The sequence below is a fragment of the Gallus gallus genome, chromosome 3 (genome assembly GCF_016699485.2).
Source record: "Gallus gallus isolate bGalGal1 chromosome 3, bGalGal1.mat.broiler.GRCg7b, whole genome shotgun sequence".
Taxonomy (NCBI): Eukaryota; Metazoa; Chordata; class Aves; order Galliformes; family Phasianidae; genus Gallus; species Gallus gallus.
The window spans coordinates 61,265,441-61,284,283 of record NC_052534.1 but is presented as its reverse complement, the minus strand read 5'-3'; the positions used below and the strand labels follow the sequence as shown (position 1 = coordinate 61,284,283).

The 18,843-nt window shown below is 36.4% G+C and overlaps 1 long non-coding RNA gene across 1 annotated transcript in view; it reads left to right on the top strand.

Annotated features, from left to right (window-relative positions):
• LOC101752292 overlaps nt 1-18,843 on the top strand; it is a 73,992-nt gene that overhangs the window by 26,845 nt on the left and 28,304 nt on the right. Inside the window, exon 3 of the long non-coding RNA XR_003074404.3 lies at nt 409-509. This is a non-coding gene — a long non-coding RNA (uncharacterized LOC101752292). The remainder of the gene's footprint in view (nt 1-408; nt 510-18,843) is intronic.

Genomic DNA, 18,843 nt, shown 5'->3' with positions numbered 1-18,843 from the left:
TTACTCTCAGAAAAATCTTACCTTAAAAAGTACTTCTGTAATTACCTTATAAGTGCACAGCCCTAGATAAATTACAGTGCTTCACAGTTGACATTTGAGGAAACCATGATACTTATTCTCATAATTCCATGAATATCTATTGCTGGCAATAGTATTTTTGACATTTTTCTCTTATTGCTGTCCTGGATAGACTTTCTTGCCAATATGCAGACACAGTAATGCTATGAGAATAGTCTTGGCAGTATAAATACCTGAGGTAATTTCAGAAGATGAAGGAGCTACTCTGCTAGAGTATTTTCTGACTACAACTTTTTAGATCCAACTGTTCTTTTGCTGTAATAGTGTAGGATTTGAGGGTAGAAAGTTTGCTTAATGCCACTCGAATGTTTTTGTTTTTTTTTTCAACAGACTTTGCCTCTTGGTGCCACCTCTCCAAAATTCAGACTACAAACTGAGAATTGACGATTTTCAACAGCACATCAATATTTTCCTACATCCAGTCACAGCAGGTGGGGTTCTGGACCACAGTTTTTAACTCTACTTGCTTGGTGACCTTTACATCCAGAAGTAAAAATTAGCATAGATATGATATTCTTTGAGATGCTTTTATCAAGCCCACTTCACATCGTAATTGCTAGCTCATTCTGCTCATGTCTTAGGTCTTTCCTGTCAATATTATAGCTTTTTCATAGTTCTGTCTGTTGCTGCAGAAATATTAAGAAAATACCCAATAATATTAGCTAAGAAAATGGTCAGCTTAGAGGATTTTTAACTCATCTTTATTTGAAGAGGAAAGGAAATTATAGAGAAATAAAAATAACCATTTGAGAATGATTTATGGTATAAAACCTAGCAACGTATAAGACCAAAGAACAGTATTCATTTCTAAATTGAATATTTCTGAAATTAGAAGAACATTTTTATCTTTTATCTTCATTCACTAGTATGGAAATGGCAATCAGTCTAAATGGGCTATTAAACAATCAAACTATCCCACTAGGGTACATAGGAACATACTTTATTTGTGTCTTGGGTGCAAGGAGCCCACTGCTGCACCTCTGACAAAGATCAGTCCTAAATGGTGGAAGGAAATGTACTAGATGTGCTCTTTTTTATTCCATTGCAAAAATCAATAAATAATGATTTCCTACTCACCTTCTCTACACAACTCGTATGTAGATTACTCTGATAATGTAATGTATGTATATTATGTATATACATATTATATATGTGTATCTATAATAATTTAATAATGAAGTAATGCCTCTTGTTTAATTCCGTGGAAATTGCAACAGATAAAAAGAGCACAGCAACAATATCTCATAGAACAAATTCTCAGCTAAAAAACACCATTTTTTGTCACCTCCATTAGCTAATTCCCATGGATGAGCTGATCAATATGCTCTTTATTTTGTGGTGTGACAGCTGTTCATGGCTGTCTGAAACTTGGCTTGTCTTTTACATCACTGTTGCCATGGCTGAAATGTATCACCTCGCTGTGCTCACATGCACTGTTTGGCCTCCATAAACATTCAGTAAGTGTAAATGAATGTCAACAGGTGCCATTTTTTCCAAATGGAGGAATTCAATTCCACACCTTTTCTTCATATTAACTTGCACATCTGATACCATTCTGTCAGACTGCCCCTCTGCTGCCATCTGTTGCATGGCAACAAAATGTAGTGGCATATTGGCAGGAAGGTTCAACCTCTACTGCCATTGCACCAATATCCACACCTGGCTTCATGGGTCAACATAAGAAAATGCATTAAGAAAAAGGCATTACTTTCAGAGCAAAATCTCTCCCTTCCTTTTACCAGTCTGGGAAGCCCTAGTTTATGTAGCCTAGTTCGATGACAGTCGTTCTTCACCACTGTTATTCCTGCTGACTTTTGTTGTATGTTTCTACTACAAATATTAAGAGAAGGAAAAAAATTGTATGTCCACCTCGTTTACTCAATAAGTGGACACACCAGACTTATACCATAACATAGCATATACATTTCTGATTTGCTACTTATCCTAATAATTTCAAGTATTCAATTTGTCTTTTGAGTTCCAGGTTAGCACTGATAGTTGCTGTTGTGTTGGTTTATTTGTTTGTGTATTTTGTCAGAAATTGATCTTGGGTTCTTTTATTTTTGATCATAAAAGCTAATTGGGAACCTGTTACAGCATGTAGTACAGAATGTACACTGTTTTATTTGGGTGAATACTATCTGTCCTTCTAGCTGGCACTTTTACTTAATGTAACGGGGAAAATCTGTGTTTCCCCTATTCTTTAATTTCCATCTTTTAAATAACATTTTATCTCTGCTCATCTCTAAAATTAATAAGAGGGTTTTTGTTTTTAACCTGTGATAGCTTTATTTTTCTAATGGTCTTTGATGAGCAATTGTCTGAGAACCTTTTGAAAAACAAAGTTCACTGAATTAGTCTGATCTCATACATATACACTTGTTTACTTCCTCAAAGAACACATGCAGCTTTTGAAACATGACTTCCCCTTACAAATGATATGTTGACTCTTTCCTGTTGTGTTTAGCTACATGCCTACTAAGTATACATTTATAGCAGGTTTTTCCAATTTTGGAAATATGGAGATTAAGATTACAGGGCTATAGTCTGTGAGTGTCTGTTTAAAAACAAACAGTTTTCTGTTCTATAAGGAGGATGATTTAATTGATAGACCATATACCATATTTGATAGCTTGACAATGTAACATTTCATTTCTTTTAAAGATCTTGGATGACTATTATCTTGGCCTTAAAACAGATAGTTTTTTCTATCTGTTTTAATAGAATAACCTGTATTCTAAGATTCTTCTGCCACTGCTTCTGGTTGGGATGACTCTTCTGACTCATCTCCCACAAATAACAGTTCAAAGATGGGAGTTTCCTCATGCTCCTTCATACTCAGCAGGGATGCAAATAATTCATTTTGCTCTCCTTTTATATTCTTACCTTTTCTGAGTAAATTTTTTGTATCTTGACTACTTATTAACCCTGTAGACAGTGCTGGACTCATAGTTTCTCATATGACTACATTCTAATTAATCTCTTCTAATTAACAATTTTATGTCTTTAACAAGTTGGTTCTAAGATCCTATTTTGAATCATAGAATCATAAAATCACAGAATGGCCTAGGTTGAAAAGGACCTCAAAGATCATCTAGTTTCAACCCCCCTGCTATGTACAGGGTCGCAAACCACTAGAGCAAGCTGCCCAGAGCCACATCCAGCCTGACCTTGAATGCCTCCAGGGATGGAGCATCCACAACCTCCTTGGTCAACCTGTTCCAGTGCATCACCACCAACCTCCATGTGAAAAACTTCTTTTTATTTTATTTTTTTATTTTTAGTATGCATTACGCATTCAATTTGAGCTCCTGAGAGAGCATCCTTGAAAGACACTTCCTTGCTTTTGTAAACAGTTGGCCTTCATTCCTGTTTGCTTACTTCTTCTTCTTTTCTTTTTTTTTTTTAACTGTGGTTCCTCATTTCTATGCTGTTTCTGTTTTCTAAATTAAAATCCTCTCCACTGGATTTCAGTGGGGTATAAACTTGAAGGAAATTTGCTTTCACAGAGAAGCTACTGGCAAAATGTCTCATTTTAACTTTACTCATGTATTCTTCATCATTCTTAATTATGATCACATAGGTTACTTTTGAGAGTGATAACTGAGAAGATTTTTGCAGAAAATGATATTTAGGTGAAAAAAATCCATCTAGACGCCACTTGCATGATGTCTGCTAGCAAGCAACAATGCCTGTATACAAGTTCTTAGTTTTGAGCAAACACCCACTCTAAAGTTTCATTGTGCTTCTTCATAACAAATATATAACTGGATACAGGTGTATTCCTGTGCTCCTAGCTGGATGTGCTCAACCACTCTCACATTCACTGCTATCCTCTGACACATTTCTTGAAGTTATCGTAGTGACTCTTATATACTCCAGGTTTCTTCCATGATGTACCTGAAGGCTTGCCATTTGTTAACTTCTGAGATTCCTTTCTTCCTTCGTTTTCTCCCTGACCATTGGATGCACTTTCAGTGTCTCATTTAGAGGCATGTCTTACATTTCCTGTTATTCCTGCTGATGGTGTTCCTAGATTAGTAATCCTTTATTGATTTCCCTAAATTAGTCTCCAGTGACACACGTCTGAATTGGAAAGGATGCATATAAAGGTCTACAGAATCCCAGCAAATGAATATCAAGGTAAAGTTTCAAGAATCCCTTTCAAAATTCATCCTGCCTATCCAACTCAGCACAGAGCTATGTACCTACAAACAATTTCTGAGCTTCAGCAGTGTTTCTGGAAAAATGCTGGGAATATGTAGCTCACTGAATCCTTTCATTGAGCCTTCATGTTTCCTCCTGCTCCTTACATATAGACTGTGCTGGATAACAGTAATTTCTGGTTCAGCTTGTCCACGGAAGAATCTCTTCATGTGTTTTCAATATAACACATAAGAGATTATACTGTTCCCAAAAAGGATTAAAGGTTTTATAAAGTACAATATAATTATATTTATAGAAACAACTAAACTCAGTCACATTATACAATTGTTTGTCTTAAAATGAGGTAAAATAATGTATGAAAAGAAATATTTGTTCCTCTGAATCCTTCATAACCCCACTGGGACTCTCAGAAATTTATTTGCAAATGGAAAACACACACATTTTCAAGGATATAATGCCAGACAAGTTTGCTTGCAAAGACGTTGGAGCATTTCAAATGTTTGTGTTTATAACAAACATAGTGCTCATCCAGTAGGGAATCTATCCAGGCATGCAACTGTCATTTAGTTTGAAAGCCCACAAGGTCTGAAAAATGACAGCTTTAAAGCTTTGGGCTTTTTTAAAAACAGACATGATAAAAGATGTTGTCTTTGAAAAGAGTGATGCCTTTGCAGGTAGAAGACCACGACCAACCTTAACAAAGAAGGTCTGTAAGTTAGAGTAGAATGAAGATCACTCCCCAGGCAATATTTTTTGTGTGCCCACCCTGATTTCCACACCTGGCATAGTAGAGTATCACGGAAGTGGTCAGACTGCTTGTTGGCCTCAGACATATTTGGTTTCCTACCAAAGGTGCACTCTTACACTGGCACTAGAAGCTCCCTCAGGGGCCAGGAATTGGGGCAGGGGCATCCCTGGGCTGTCAGGCCGGGGTCCAATAGTCAGGGCCCATTCCATGACCTAGTAAAAGTCAGGGCCCATTCCATGACCTATCCAGGAGAAAGGCAGACAAGGCAGTGGGGCATCCCCAGACCAGCCACTTCTCTGCGGAAAAGGAGGGACTGAAGCCTGGCGAGGATGTGAATCTCTGGGTAGGACTCACAGAGTGAATGTCTGGGCATGGCAGGGCAGTGTGGAGCAGGAGCAAGACCCTGCTGCAGCCTTGCTAGGGCAATGGTTGGCATGGTGCTCTAGGCAGTTAGGGAGAGGTCACAGAACTGGAGGTGCCCTAGGAGCCTTAATATTGAGGCTTTGCCTCCTTTTTTTAGAACTTAATTCTCTTATACATACTTTGATAAAATAGCGAGGTTTTTTATTATTGGTAAATGATTACCTAGAAAGGCAGAAGGTGCTATACAGTACAAAAACAAACAAACAAACAAACAAACAAACAAAAACAACAGATGCCCTCAGATTATAGCACCCTTTCTCCCCCACGGCAGCAGCAGGCAGACATTCTGCCATCTTGCCTCATCCTGAACCCACCACAGGACTATAGGGACAAAAGGGTTACAGAAGTTTTTACTTTTCTGAAGAGTTAATGGACAAAGCTCAAACATAATCAGACTGTACTGTACAGAGTCTCAAAACCAAGAACACTGTATACAGAGTATAAGGTGAATGTTCTTTCTCCTCCACCTAGAATATTGTAAACTTGAACCTGAGGACATTCTGTACCTGTTTTCATAGCCTTGACCGCCTTGCAGGGAAGCATTTCATAAGTGTACGTTCTATTCTTTTGAACTCCAAACATCTGCCTTAAGCATCTGCTTTTAATCAGTTAAACCAATGGCCTCCTTCAGTAGACAATGTGGTACAGATAAAAAAGGCTGATGGTGTATTGACTGCAAAGCCCTAAGCTTTCTTATTCTCATTTCAGATCCTTTGCCAAAGAACCTTGCTTGTCATTTTGTTTTTCCAGCAATAACGCAAATTTAATGGTCAAAATGTCAAGTATTCTTACTGCAAGGGCCATATATAAAAATATTATTTGGAATTCATCTTTTTTTTTTTTTCTATAAGCAATATGCACATACTTCTTCAAAAGAAAATATTAAATATTTCATTTAATGTTGAAATATAGTTTGTCAACTCTGAAGGCTTTGGAGACAACTGTTTACTGTGGGGAGTTAACCAAGTGATTCCTGTTAACAATGAAAAATGATTGAACAGTTCAAAGTACTGTTTTAAAACACTCTAGATGTCTCAAGTACACAAATGCACGGTGCTTCCAAAGGCCACATTACCTGGCCTTAATACATGCACTTGTCAGCTTTTAAAATGTTCTTTTCTTCTTCAAGAAACACTTTTTGCAGTAAAAATAGGTTTAGTCCTACTCTATTTAGCATAAATTACATACACTTTTTGCATCACACAATAAGCAGTTTGAAAATATCAGATTTCAGTCAATGGAAAGAAGACAATAGGAGTAATAGTAGAGCCATTTCTACATCTCCATTGGTGTCCACTGAAGATTATATATTTTAATTTTTATTCCTTAGCTAGTCTTAATGTAAAAAACATTTACTCTAATCTTTGCATCCGTTTATGAAATGCCAGCTGCTCTCCATAGTTCTCTATCACGACACATTTACAGATTGTCTGATATAATTGCTATCTCTTAGAAAAAGAACTCCTTGGGAAGAATTAATATATCAGAGAATACATGAATTTTCTAATTTTTTTTTCATGAGTCAGACATCTTAACATTCCTAAAAATGCTGTCATGCCTGAAAAATGGAGTCCTGTGCAATAATCTAATCAAGCACAATAACCTAGTCAATCATACTTTCTTACTTAGATCTCTTTAGCACTTAGATAAAATTGAGCATTCTCTGTCCGAATGGGCAGCAGGAGACTGGACAATTGGTTCCTGCCTCTGCTGGTAAACCAAACCGCTCCAAGGCATGGATCTGATTACTGTCCCACAGTCAACAGATTGTTTTCACTAGTGCAGTCAGTCCATGGGCACACTTTGTCCAGCTAGCACTCTCCCAAGGAATGCCTGGACATAATCCAGAGTTTAGCACAGTCCAATGACCATTCCCAACAGACAATGTGAATGGGGCTTGTTTGGAGGATATAAAAGCTGAGATTATGTACAGGAGCCATGCCAGCTGGTCTCAGTGCCAAAGAGGATCCTAGACTTTTTATATACAACTAGAGATAGATATAGCCCTGGACTCTTCACAGGATTCTGCTGATATGCTCTCTCAGCTTATCCTTCTCTACATAAGGGTTAGGTTAGTGACAAATGCTTCCTGCTGTCAGATGCAAAAAATGCAAAGAGTTCTAGGCAGAATTAGATCTACTCTATTTTATATAACAGTCTATCAAAGTAATAAGTTATGTCAGCAATATGACCCTGAAGAATGTTATAAAAATATTATCTTTATAGTATAGGAAACCTGGATAATGATCGAATTATATTAAAGACAGACTGGATAGTTTTCTGGGACTTGTGTAGCTAAGAGTGCCCAGTTTTTTTAAACTGTAATAATTAATATCAGACACTCATGATTCATAGCAGACAGAAATTTTTTAAGGTAAGTATCAGTTTTTCTCGTTCGCACTGGCTAAACCTGAAGACACGGTCTGTCTAGCCATAACACCAGTACTGCTGACACTTGGTTTGCAATTGATTGTCCAGTATAACCATGCACTGAGGTGGGTTTTGTATCCCATTTCTTATCATACAGAGGGACACGTGGGATGAGAAATCATTGTAAATCAATGCGTATGACAAATTCCCAGTGTTCTCTGGGAATTTTTGCAGAGAACAGTAGGTAGCAAAAACTAAGCCAAGGATCATTCAACAGCTTAATAACATAAGCAATTGACTTCTAGTCTAGAACTCCTGTTCTAGTGACTTGGCACTCCTTAATTTAATGGTAGAGATAGGTACATTGTGTGGAATGGATCATAGAAATTTGCTTCTCAATACTATAAGCCAGATCAATGTGTCATAAAATAATTCCTTGCTCTTTCTGTAAACATGAACTACTTCAAGACAGAAATTACTAATTTTCTGCATCATCAATAATTTCAGTATTTTTTATTCTATTTTGTATCTGCAATAGGGAAATTATCCATGTTCAAAATTTTTTGATACGTTGCTTTTCTTCTGAATTCAAACAGACTTTCTTCAGGTCAGTTTGTAATTCTAAAACTGTAGTTAGCTTGCTTGTAGTTGGTAAATAGAAAAAAAAATATTTCAATGTATTTAATGTTTTCATCATCTGCTGTTTATTAGTAACTAGATGGAAATATATATATATTTTCCACATCTTAGAAAGCGACAAGACTAGTGGCTAGATAACCAATTTTATGCAATGAAGTCTGTTCACGGGACTTGGTCCTCTTAAAATTAAATACTGAACTGGTATCCAAAGGTGCAGGAAATCAGTTGAAAAACTGACAAACAACAAACTTTGGACTGTCGTGTCAAACATTTACCTCATTTTTCCCTAGTTCTATTGATCCCTACTGAACAAAGAGTTCACACTCAGACAGTGTTTTCTCCCATGGGATTACTGATGATCTGCTAGAATCTGGAATAAGTTGCTTTTACTCAGACTGGTTATGCTGAGTTCTATTCCTGACGTAACCACAGCTTATCTTTTATCTGCAGCTCCAGGGATATAGTAGAATATTCACAAACTGGATATTATTATGGAAGTTGTCTTTCTTCCATTACTCCAGCATGACATTAAATCCTTGCGCCTCTTAATCTTGTATCTATTTGATTGACCAGTACTTTATTTTGACATGTCTGTGCTCTCCACTACTGACTTCTGAAGGCTTGCTGGGGGTAGCCCTGAGATGACTGTGGTTTAGGATGTGATCAGCTATTGCTTGTAAATGAGTTAGACATTTTGGCCATGGAATACAATTGAAAGGTCCATTTTCTTCCTTTCCTTTCACCTGTTGGTAGACACAGAAAGAAAAAAGATTTTGTTACTCTGGTTTAAAATTCAGACATTGACAAGAAATAATGCAGATTATGTTGTACAGTATGTACATTCTGACCCAGAGCATGATTGCCATCATGGAAAAGTTCTGTAAAAAGCTAATGAAAAACAGTAGCTCTAGATCATTACTTTTTTACTTGTTTCAGTTTTCAGAATAACTTCTGCAGAACCCTATTTCAATTCTGTAGACCCTCATTTCTTCATCCTCTTAAAATTCTGTCCTTATCACATTTCTCTAATAAGGCTCTAATCTTTTGAATGTAAATTGAAATGTTGTGTAGATTTTTTTTTATATATATAGCTACATTACAGATCAGTTCACTAGAAAAAAAATCAGATAGTCTAAAATATGAGGAACCTTCAATTTGGAGTGACATTGAAAAGTGTCAAGTGAAGTTTATTTTGTTCTTTTTCCAAGTATCCTCTCTGAACTCATTCAGTGTATCTTTATTGACTGCATTATCGCAACAAATCGATGATTGACTATATATATATCTTTAAAGTTATGCTGAGAGGAAAATGAACCACAGGAAAAAAAGGAGAATAAAGCAGTTTCCTTGAGGCTCTCAGTACTTTTATGAGTTTCTAAAGTTCTTTTGTCATTTATTCAACTAAAAAAAATAAAAATAATAAAAATAAAAAATAAATAATGGCAATGGAGTTGCAGTCCTGTAAGTGGTTAACTAATTTGGCTTCTACTGAGGAAACTTTCTGAAAACTCCATACAATATTTTTTAAAAGAAAGCATAAATACATTCTCTCCACAAAATTTAAGCTTAATGCCTCAAAAACAAACAAACAAACAAACAAACAAACAAAAAACCTGCTTTGTAATCCAGATGCAGTGTGTGATGTTGATATTTTTTGCTGATCAGAGGTCAGACGCAATTTCCCACTAGAGGAATTCACATGAATACAGACATATCTTTTTTTTTCCAGACGTAAATTTTATTAGTCTTTGAAGAAAATCCAAGTACGAATGTACTGAACAGTAATGATAAGAACACAGCAGGGTAAACGTTTTTTGGCAACCACCTTGCAATTTTGTTCTTGTCATTTGTATCTTCAGCTACATGTTATGTCATGTTGGTATCCTATCATGCAACATGTTCACTGCCATGTGTCCAATAGCAACAAACTCTGCAGTGTGCAGTAGACCCATTGCTGTGGATTGATTCCATTCTCTTTTTCGATCACTGCACTTCTAAACCCACTTCAGAGGGTATAAAATGATATCAAGGAAGTCCTCAATGTCTTACCATCTTTCCAACAGCTCTCTTGATTATTAACACTTTTGAGAATATAATGGGCAATATTTTGAGGACTGGAAACTTTTTTCACTTTCAAAGATAGGATATCACTCTTTTCTCTGAACATAGATAGTGTATTACTTTCTATCCTTCTAAAATCAAGAGTGGATAAAAATAACAAGCAAAATTGTAAGGTACAAAGTAAGGGAAGTTCTTTTACTTTAGATGATGTTTTCCACTTCATTTGGATAAAAGCTGTGCAGTGTGCAGTTTTCTTTTTGATGAGCTGTCAGTGATCAGGCAAAACAGATGTGCTCATGCTGTTTGTGTGTTAGAAAGAAAGCAGAGCTGTTTCATTGCATTCATTCAGAGAAGTGAAATCTTGACAAAGGAATTGCAAATGATGTCATCATGCTGAAGATCCCTGTCATAGGCAAGCACTTTTCATATTTCCTTCTCACACTAGAAAAAAAGATTTCTCTTGGTTGTGATCATAATAAAATCCACATGCAATTCTGGGAGGACTTTCCAAGAGCATTTTCAGAAAATTGGTCACTCATGTTGATAAAGCTTGCAGAAAGTTTGACAGATCAGAACAGAATTTATCTCAAAAATTTTGAGCTGACACTGGAAATTCAGAACTCTTAATTGTGAGGCTCTACTCAACATCTTATTTACATTCCTGCCAATCCTAAAGCATGCTTCTTAATGTGAAGCAAATCCCAAAATAAAACTATTGAAGAGTAGTTTTACCTGATGATTTCCCAAAGAAATTTTCATTTAACCCAAGATGTTGCAAGATGCTCTATGAACAAGGTAGTGAAGAAAGGGCAGATTACAGATGCTGTTTTAGGCTTAGGTTAAACTTTACACAGAGTTGGACAAATTAGGTCAATTAACCTAAATGGATTATCTTTTCTTTCTTTCTTTCTTTCTTTCTTTCTTTCTTTCTTTCTTTCTTTCTTTCTTTCTTTCTTTCTTTCTTTCTTTCTTTCTTTCTTTCTTTCTTCTTTCTTTCTTTCTTTCTTCCTTTCTTCCTTTCTTCCTTTCTTCCTTTCTTCCTTTCTTCCTTTCTTCCTTTCTTCCTTTCTTCCTTTTTCTTTCTTTCTTTCTTTCTTTCTTTCTCTCTTTCTTTCTTTCTTTCTTTCTTTCTTTCTTTCTTTCTTTCTTTCTCTCTCTCTCTCTCTCTCTCTCTCTCTCTCTCTCTCTTTCTTTCTTTCCTTCTTTCTTTCTTTCTTTCTTTCTTTCTTTCTTTTTTAAGTTCCTCCTCCTTTTAATATATTTATCTTCAAATTCAGTTTCTACTAATGTCCTCTGATGAGTGAAATTTTTCTCTGGGTATTGGCCAGCAACATGTTTAATAAAGCATCCAGCATCTATTGTAATTATAAAGAATGGAAACATCATTAGTTTTGTACTAAGTGAACTAGACTAGTTACAAGTTCAGTAAGGAGAGGGATTCTGAATTTGCAGGACTACCTTCCTGATGTGTGGTCAGGAACATGAGCCATGCAATAAGGACAGCTACAATCCCTTTTGTTCTTGTAAATGCAAATCAGTCAGTGCTAGCCATTAAATGAAAACTGATATGTAATTTTTCAGCAGTTTTACAGTTACAGTTAAGAATTCCTAATTTTTTTCATGGAAAGAATTATTCAACCAAAACACCAAGTATTGTTTTTGATCACCACACAGGGTTTTACAAACTTATTTTATTTTATAATGCAGAAAGAAATAGAAATTTCAAGATAGTGAGGTGAATGGGTCTTTTTTTAGAACATGTATCTGTATGATCACGCTTCACATGTTCACACAATTAAAATAAACAAGCTCAAATCAAAAACTGTTCACTTAAAAAAGATAAATGCCATTACTTCTAATCAGTGCAAATACCAAATTCATTCCTGTTCTAGTAATATGGTTTGCATCATTAGCTCATGGAGAAAAAATACTTCTTAAATACTTGATAAAACAATTAAGATTTTATTAGCTCTATTTATAAATTTGAAAAACACTGGTATTTTCTAATCCATAGGCCTCACAGACCATTGGGGAAGTAAGTCTACCTTTTTTAGCTGCAGTGATTCAGAACTGCACTTCTGAAGTACTCCTTTCTGAGTCAACACTTACGGGAATATATTGTTTCAAAGTAGTTCATGGGATATAATTTTCAAAGGGATGTATGAAAACCATACACTTCCTATTAACGTTAATGGGGAATTGTCTGTCTACATACAGCTTTGAACATTCTGGTTAGAAGTTTACATCTTAGTGAGCTGCACATGGTTCCCCTGCTCTAATCAGATGTTTTTACATATTGCAGAAGAGCCCTGCTGTGGATCAGCAGACACCATTTTGAATGTTTCCATCTACTAAATGCTTCATAGGTATCTCCATTAACAGAGAGAACTTTTCTCTATTAACAACTCTATTTCATAGGCTTAGCTTATTAGTTATGCAGTATAGTTATCAATTACAATATGAGAAACTTCCTCATACAAAACCAAATTAGTTCATTGCTCACAGCAACTCTATCATGCATTGCCAAGTAGCTTAAGTAGCTATTGTGTGGCATTTTTATCGGATCTGCAAACCACTGTGGAAAGTACCCAGCTAGCTTTAATCACTAATTGCATTCTCAATGAAAGATTTTACTTTTTGTTTGTGCCCCAGGTGATAATGCATGACACAGCATTACATAATTACAGCATGTATCACTCGAAGTTATGTATGGACTAAAGGGATGCTATGTAATACAGGGTGGAAAGAATCGTATGGCAATGTGATAAGATAATAAGAAAAAATATTGCTTGAATAAGTGTATCCAATGAATTAACATTCACCTTAGCAAGCAGTGAGCTGGAAGCTGTTGTGAGTATGCCCTAAACTACTTCATGAATATCACATGAAATGATATGTTAGATTCAGTAGTTTTAATCATCTATTCTTGCCTGCTAAGTATCTGAACAGAAAATATATTTTTGTAAAATATGAATTCATTAAACTTTCTTTTTCTGAGGAACACTGAAATACAATGTGTGTACTGCAGAAAGGCAGCTTGTGTCCTGGTTAGATGATTGTTCGTATGATTAGGATAACAATTGGCTCTAGATGGGCTCCATGGGGCTTTTTAACAACAAATAAATAAATAAATCAACAGATCTCCTCCTCATATCTCTGCAGGTGTTCAAAGAGTCCAACTTATTTTATCCCAGATATTAGTCTTGCCAACTAATTGTTTTTATAACAATAGCTTATGCAGAGCGTGGGAAACCAGACTTTTATGTTTTCACTGCCTGTGTCCTGATTCAGGACTCAGCATGGAGATCCAAGATATGTAATAACATTCCGGTATTACAATGGCTAAAAAATACATGCTCAGTAGTAATACATATTAACACACAGCACTGAGCTGGATTTAATGCCTCATATCTTTACTGATACTATCCAATGCATAACAGTTGTATAGCAATAAAATAAGAAATAAGTTAAAAGAATACACTTTTCTGCGCTATCCATCTTCAGCTTGCTGGCCAAAAGGCTAAAGTTGATTGACCATTTTAAAGTCTTTATGAACTCTCCCAAAGTAATATAGCTGTACGTAGTTTGCTTCCAGCTCCAGAAGTAGTCCAGTTTTTCTAATTTGATGGGATGACAGAACAGATGGACAGAATAGCTTCACCAGGCTGGTCTTTGCTGGAAATCAGTGAGAGTCTTTGTAGTAGCATCAGTGACTTTTGGATTATTCTCCAAATAAATGGTGCCTTTAGAAATAATAGAATCAAAGAATTGCAATAAGGTTGGAAAAGACCTTAAAGATCATCAAGTCCAAACTCGACCTAACTATACTACCCTAACTCTAACAACCCTTGCTAAATCATGTCCCTGAGCACCACATCCAAACAGTTTTGAAACACATCCAGAGGTGGTGACTCAATCACCTCCCTGGGGAGCCTATTCCAGTGCTTAACAACCCTTTCTGTAAAGAAGTTTTTCCTGATATCCAACCTAAACTTACCCTGGTGCAACTTAAGGCCATTTCCCCTCGCCCTGTCACCTGTCACCAGTGAGAAGAGACCAGCCCTGGTCTTGCTGCAAGTACCTTTCAGATACTGGAAGAAAGCAATGACATCTCCCCTCAGCCTCCTCTTCCCCAGACTAAACAGCCCCAATTCCTTTAGCTGCTCCTCATAGGGCATATTCGCCAAGCCCTTCACAAGCCTTGTTGCCATTCTTTGGACCTGCTCCAGCACCTCAATGTCCTTTCTGTACTGAGGTGCCAAAACTGAACACAGTACTCAAGGTGAGGCCTCACCAATGCCGAATACAGGGGCAGGATGACTTCCCTAGTCCTGCTCACCACACCATTCCTGGTACAAGCCAGGATCCCATTGGCCTTCTTGGCCACCTGGGCACACTGCTGGCTCATATTCAGCCGAGTGTCCATCAGTACACCAAGGTCTTTCCATCAGGCAGCTTTCCAGCAGCTCTTTCTCAAGCCTGTAGGGTTGCCTGGGGTTGTTGTGACCAAAATGCAGGACCCGACACTTGGCCCTATTGAAACTCATATAGTTAACTCTGGCCCATCGATCCAGTCAGTCTATACAGGTCCCTCTCTAGTGCCTTTCTCCCCTCAGGCAGAGGGGACAACCTTACCTTCACCCGCTAAGCAGGGCACCTTGTCATAGAATGAAATCAGGTTTGTCTGACTGGGCCTGATCCCCTGGTTGACCTTTAACCTGTTCATGAGGGTTGCTGATATTATCCATTCCAGAACCTTCCACAGCACCGAGGTGAAACTGATAGGTCTGTAGCTACTAGGATCATCTTTCCGGCCCTTTTTGAAGATGAGAGTCAAATTTGCCAGTCTCCAGTCCACCGGGACATCCCTGGATAGAATGATGGAGAGTGGCTTGGCAACCACATCCACCAACTCCCTCAGCACTCTAGGGTGCACTCCATCTGGCCCCATGGACTTGTGAGCATCCAGCTTTTGGAGCAGGTTCGAAACCATCTCATCATGGATCCTGCAGGGCCAATTCTATTCCCTATCCCTATCTATCAGCGCAGGAGGCTGTGTTCCCAGGGAGTAACAAGTCTTACTATTAAAGACTGAAGCAAAGAAGGCATTAAGTACCCCAGCCTTATCCTGATCCTTGGTCACCAAGTTGCCCTCGGCATCCAACAAGGGATGGAGATTCTCCCTAGCCCTCCTCTCGTTGTTGATGTATTTATAGAAATATATGTACTGTTGTCCTTTACCTCAGTGGCCAAGTTCAGTTCTATATGGGCTCTGGCTTTTCTAATTTTCTCCCTGTACAGCTTCACTACATACCTGTAATCATCATAAATAGCTTGCCCACTCTTCCAGAGACCATAAACTTTCCTTTTGCTCTTGAGTTCCAGCCAGAGGTCTCTGTTCAGCCTATCCGGCCTCCTTGCCCGTCAGCTTGTCCTCTGTGGCTTAGGGATGGTCATTCCAAGCTAAATTGTGAGTTTAGATGAGAACATTGCTGAGGTTATGAGGACTGTAAAATTTCACTTTGAATTGGAATCTTATTTTAAATCTAATATTTTTTTTTCATTAAAAATGTTACAATAATTGGTAAACCATTTGTATTAATTACTTCTGGAAAAACAAAATTTCCACACACCGTATAGAATGGATTTAGGATCATACGCATTGTATCAAATTCAAAAGGTGTCAATGTTTTAAAAACTTTTTGTTCTCCCAAAACTGTAATCATTTAATTAAAAATCAATGAAAAGTGCTAAAACTGAAATATGGATTTGATTTTTTTTTCAGAATGTCCCTGTTTTACTTGTAAAAACAAATGATATTGGAAATGTATTTTTATCTAAACATAAATTTGATCCCATATTTCATTCAGACACATTCCAGAGCGTTATCTTGAGCACACAGTAATATGAGTGCATATTCATTTATTTATCATGGAACTCCTGCAGAAATCAGATCACTTGAAAGATCACTGTGCAATGAAATCCTCAGTTTTTAAAAAACTCAAAAAATAAAAAAATAAAAAATCCAAAAAACTAACACTACAAAATGAAAAGTATAATTTGTTAGAGTTTAGCTTACAATTAAATTTCAATTTTAATTCTTAGATCTTGTCTAAGTTACAAGAAGGAAAATAAACAGTGAAACATTTGCTTTTTATTTATTTTTTTCCATCATTTGCAACCTGAAAAGTTTGAAATATTTTATCAGGCTTTTAGTGATAGTTCTATTATAGCTCAAAAAATAAAAATAAAAAAAATAAAAAGGATTCTAATATACAAAATAAAAAATAAACTAGAAAATATTTATTTATTATTTCTTCAGACACAGTTTATTGTGTCACTAGTAGGCAAAGGTAAGTAAGGTGGTGGGATTACTGTACTAGTTATTAACATATTTACATTTATGACACACATTCAAAATGACAATTAACATACAAGGGCTGCTCTGTAAGTAACACCTCCTGTTTTATTACCTTGACCCACAATGTCGGAGGCGGATGTTGGTGGTATGGCGGTAGAGGTCAAACTTTCCCACCAGTATTTCATTATGATTTGTTGCTGTGTGGCAGTTGGCAGGAGAGGGTCAGTCTAACAAAGTGATGTCTGACATAGAAGTACATATGAAGCAAAGGTGTGCCATTGGATTCCTCTATGTGGAAAAAGTGGCACCTACCAAAATTCATAATTTGTGGAGACCAAACAGTGGATGTGAGCACAGTAGATGGTGAGTAGTGCATTTTAGTAGTGGCAACAGCAATGTGAAAGAAGACAAGTCACATTCTGGAGAGCCATGTACAGCTGTCACATAATGAAATGAAGAGTATCTCAATCATTTCAACAGCCCAAACTGGCTAATGGTGGTGACTATGTTGAAAAATATTGTTTCGTATCTGAGAATTTGATTTATCAAGTAGTGTTATTGGCTATTGTGCTCCTTGTATCTGCTCCAAGGAAATAAATAGGAGGAATTGCTTTCAAAGCAACCATATATATATTTACAAATCTAATTATAGTTATCACCATATCTGTTTTTGTTAATTTCCTGAAGACTACACAATTCAAGCAGTGTGACCCTAAAATAACAAGATACTTGAGATACTTGGATACTGTTTTGTTTAGTTATTTGTTTTGTTCACATTATACTGATAAATCTCATAAAATGAGGGAGTACATATTTTTGGAACTCATTACTAATGAAATTAACCTTGCATCTCTTCATTCATATAAGCTAGCTCCACAAATTCACAAATTTTCTTTTTTGTCACCTGTAAATAAACTGATTGTTTTGTGGTTGAGAGTATATCTTATAAACACTGAAAAAATGGACAAGGAGAGAGAAATTCTGAATATGAAGCAGCAGCTAGAAGTCTATAGTTTAGGGATGGTTAACCAATCATACTCATTAAAACAGCTGTAACAAAACCAGCATCATTCATGCATACAGGTCTTTGCTCCTCTGGGGGTATCTGTCTTTCAGAAGAAAAGTACGGCAGCTTGTAACTCTCGATTAGTTCTCTTCCTCATAGTCCTGTTTTAAGCTCTCCTCCCACTATGACAGAACTTTCCTAAGTATTTCCCAGAGTTGCCCTATTGTTCTTTATTCAGCCAAACATCTTTCTCTTATAGTTTGCTAACAGGGCATTTCTTCCAAACATATTGTAAAAGAACAGACAAAATTATGTAACCTGCAAAGAATATTCATCTGATTTCTCAGTCTAAGCATGAATAAAGTTCAGTGTAAACAAAAGTTTTAAGATTGGAAAAAAACTTAAGATTCCAAAACAAAACAAATAGACATCGGCAGGAAAAATTTTACTGCCAAAATTGTATACGTGCATGAAGCTAGAGCAGTATAGAATATTTTCTTTCCAATCGTTAAAACCAGATAAGACAGTTCAATGGCCAAATTTTTTGTTGTCTAAGTGGATAAAAGAAATTTATGGTATTTGCTGTCGGAAGGGAGCTTCCTTCATTAATTCACCCAAACAACTCAATGAGTAAAAACATATTTCTCTCACTGGGCCTAACAATTTGCAGGTAAATTATGCAAACAAAGGAAGTATACTTTGCTCCCAGTCCCTCACTTAGTGTTTATTGCTCTTTATGAATTAACACTGAATAGAAATAATTGCTTGGAATTAAAGTAAATATGATTCTTAATGTGACAGTATGTAGTAGGTTGTGAATTTTTTTCACTTCCAATTAATTTGGAGGTGAATACCGGCTTTACATTTATACTATTACTTCAGTAAACAAGCAGGAGTAATTTCTGATTTCATGATTTTATTTACTGATTTATTCAAGACTCAAACTGCAACTGTTCAGTACACTGTAGAGGAAACATTGTAATCATCCCA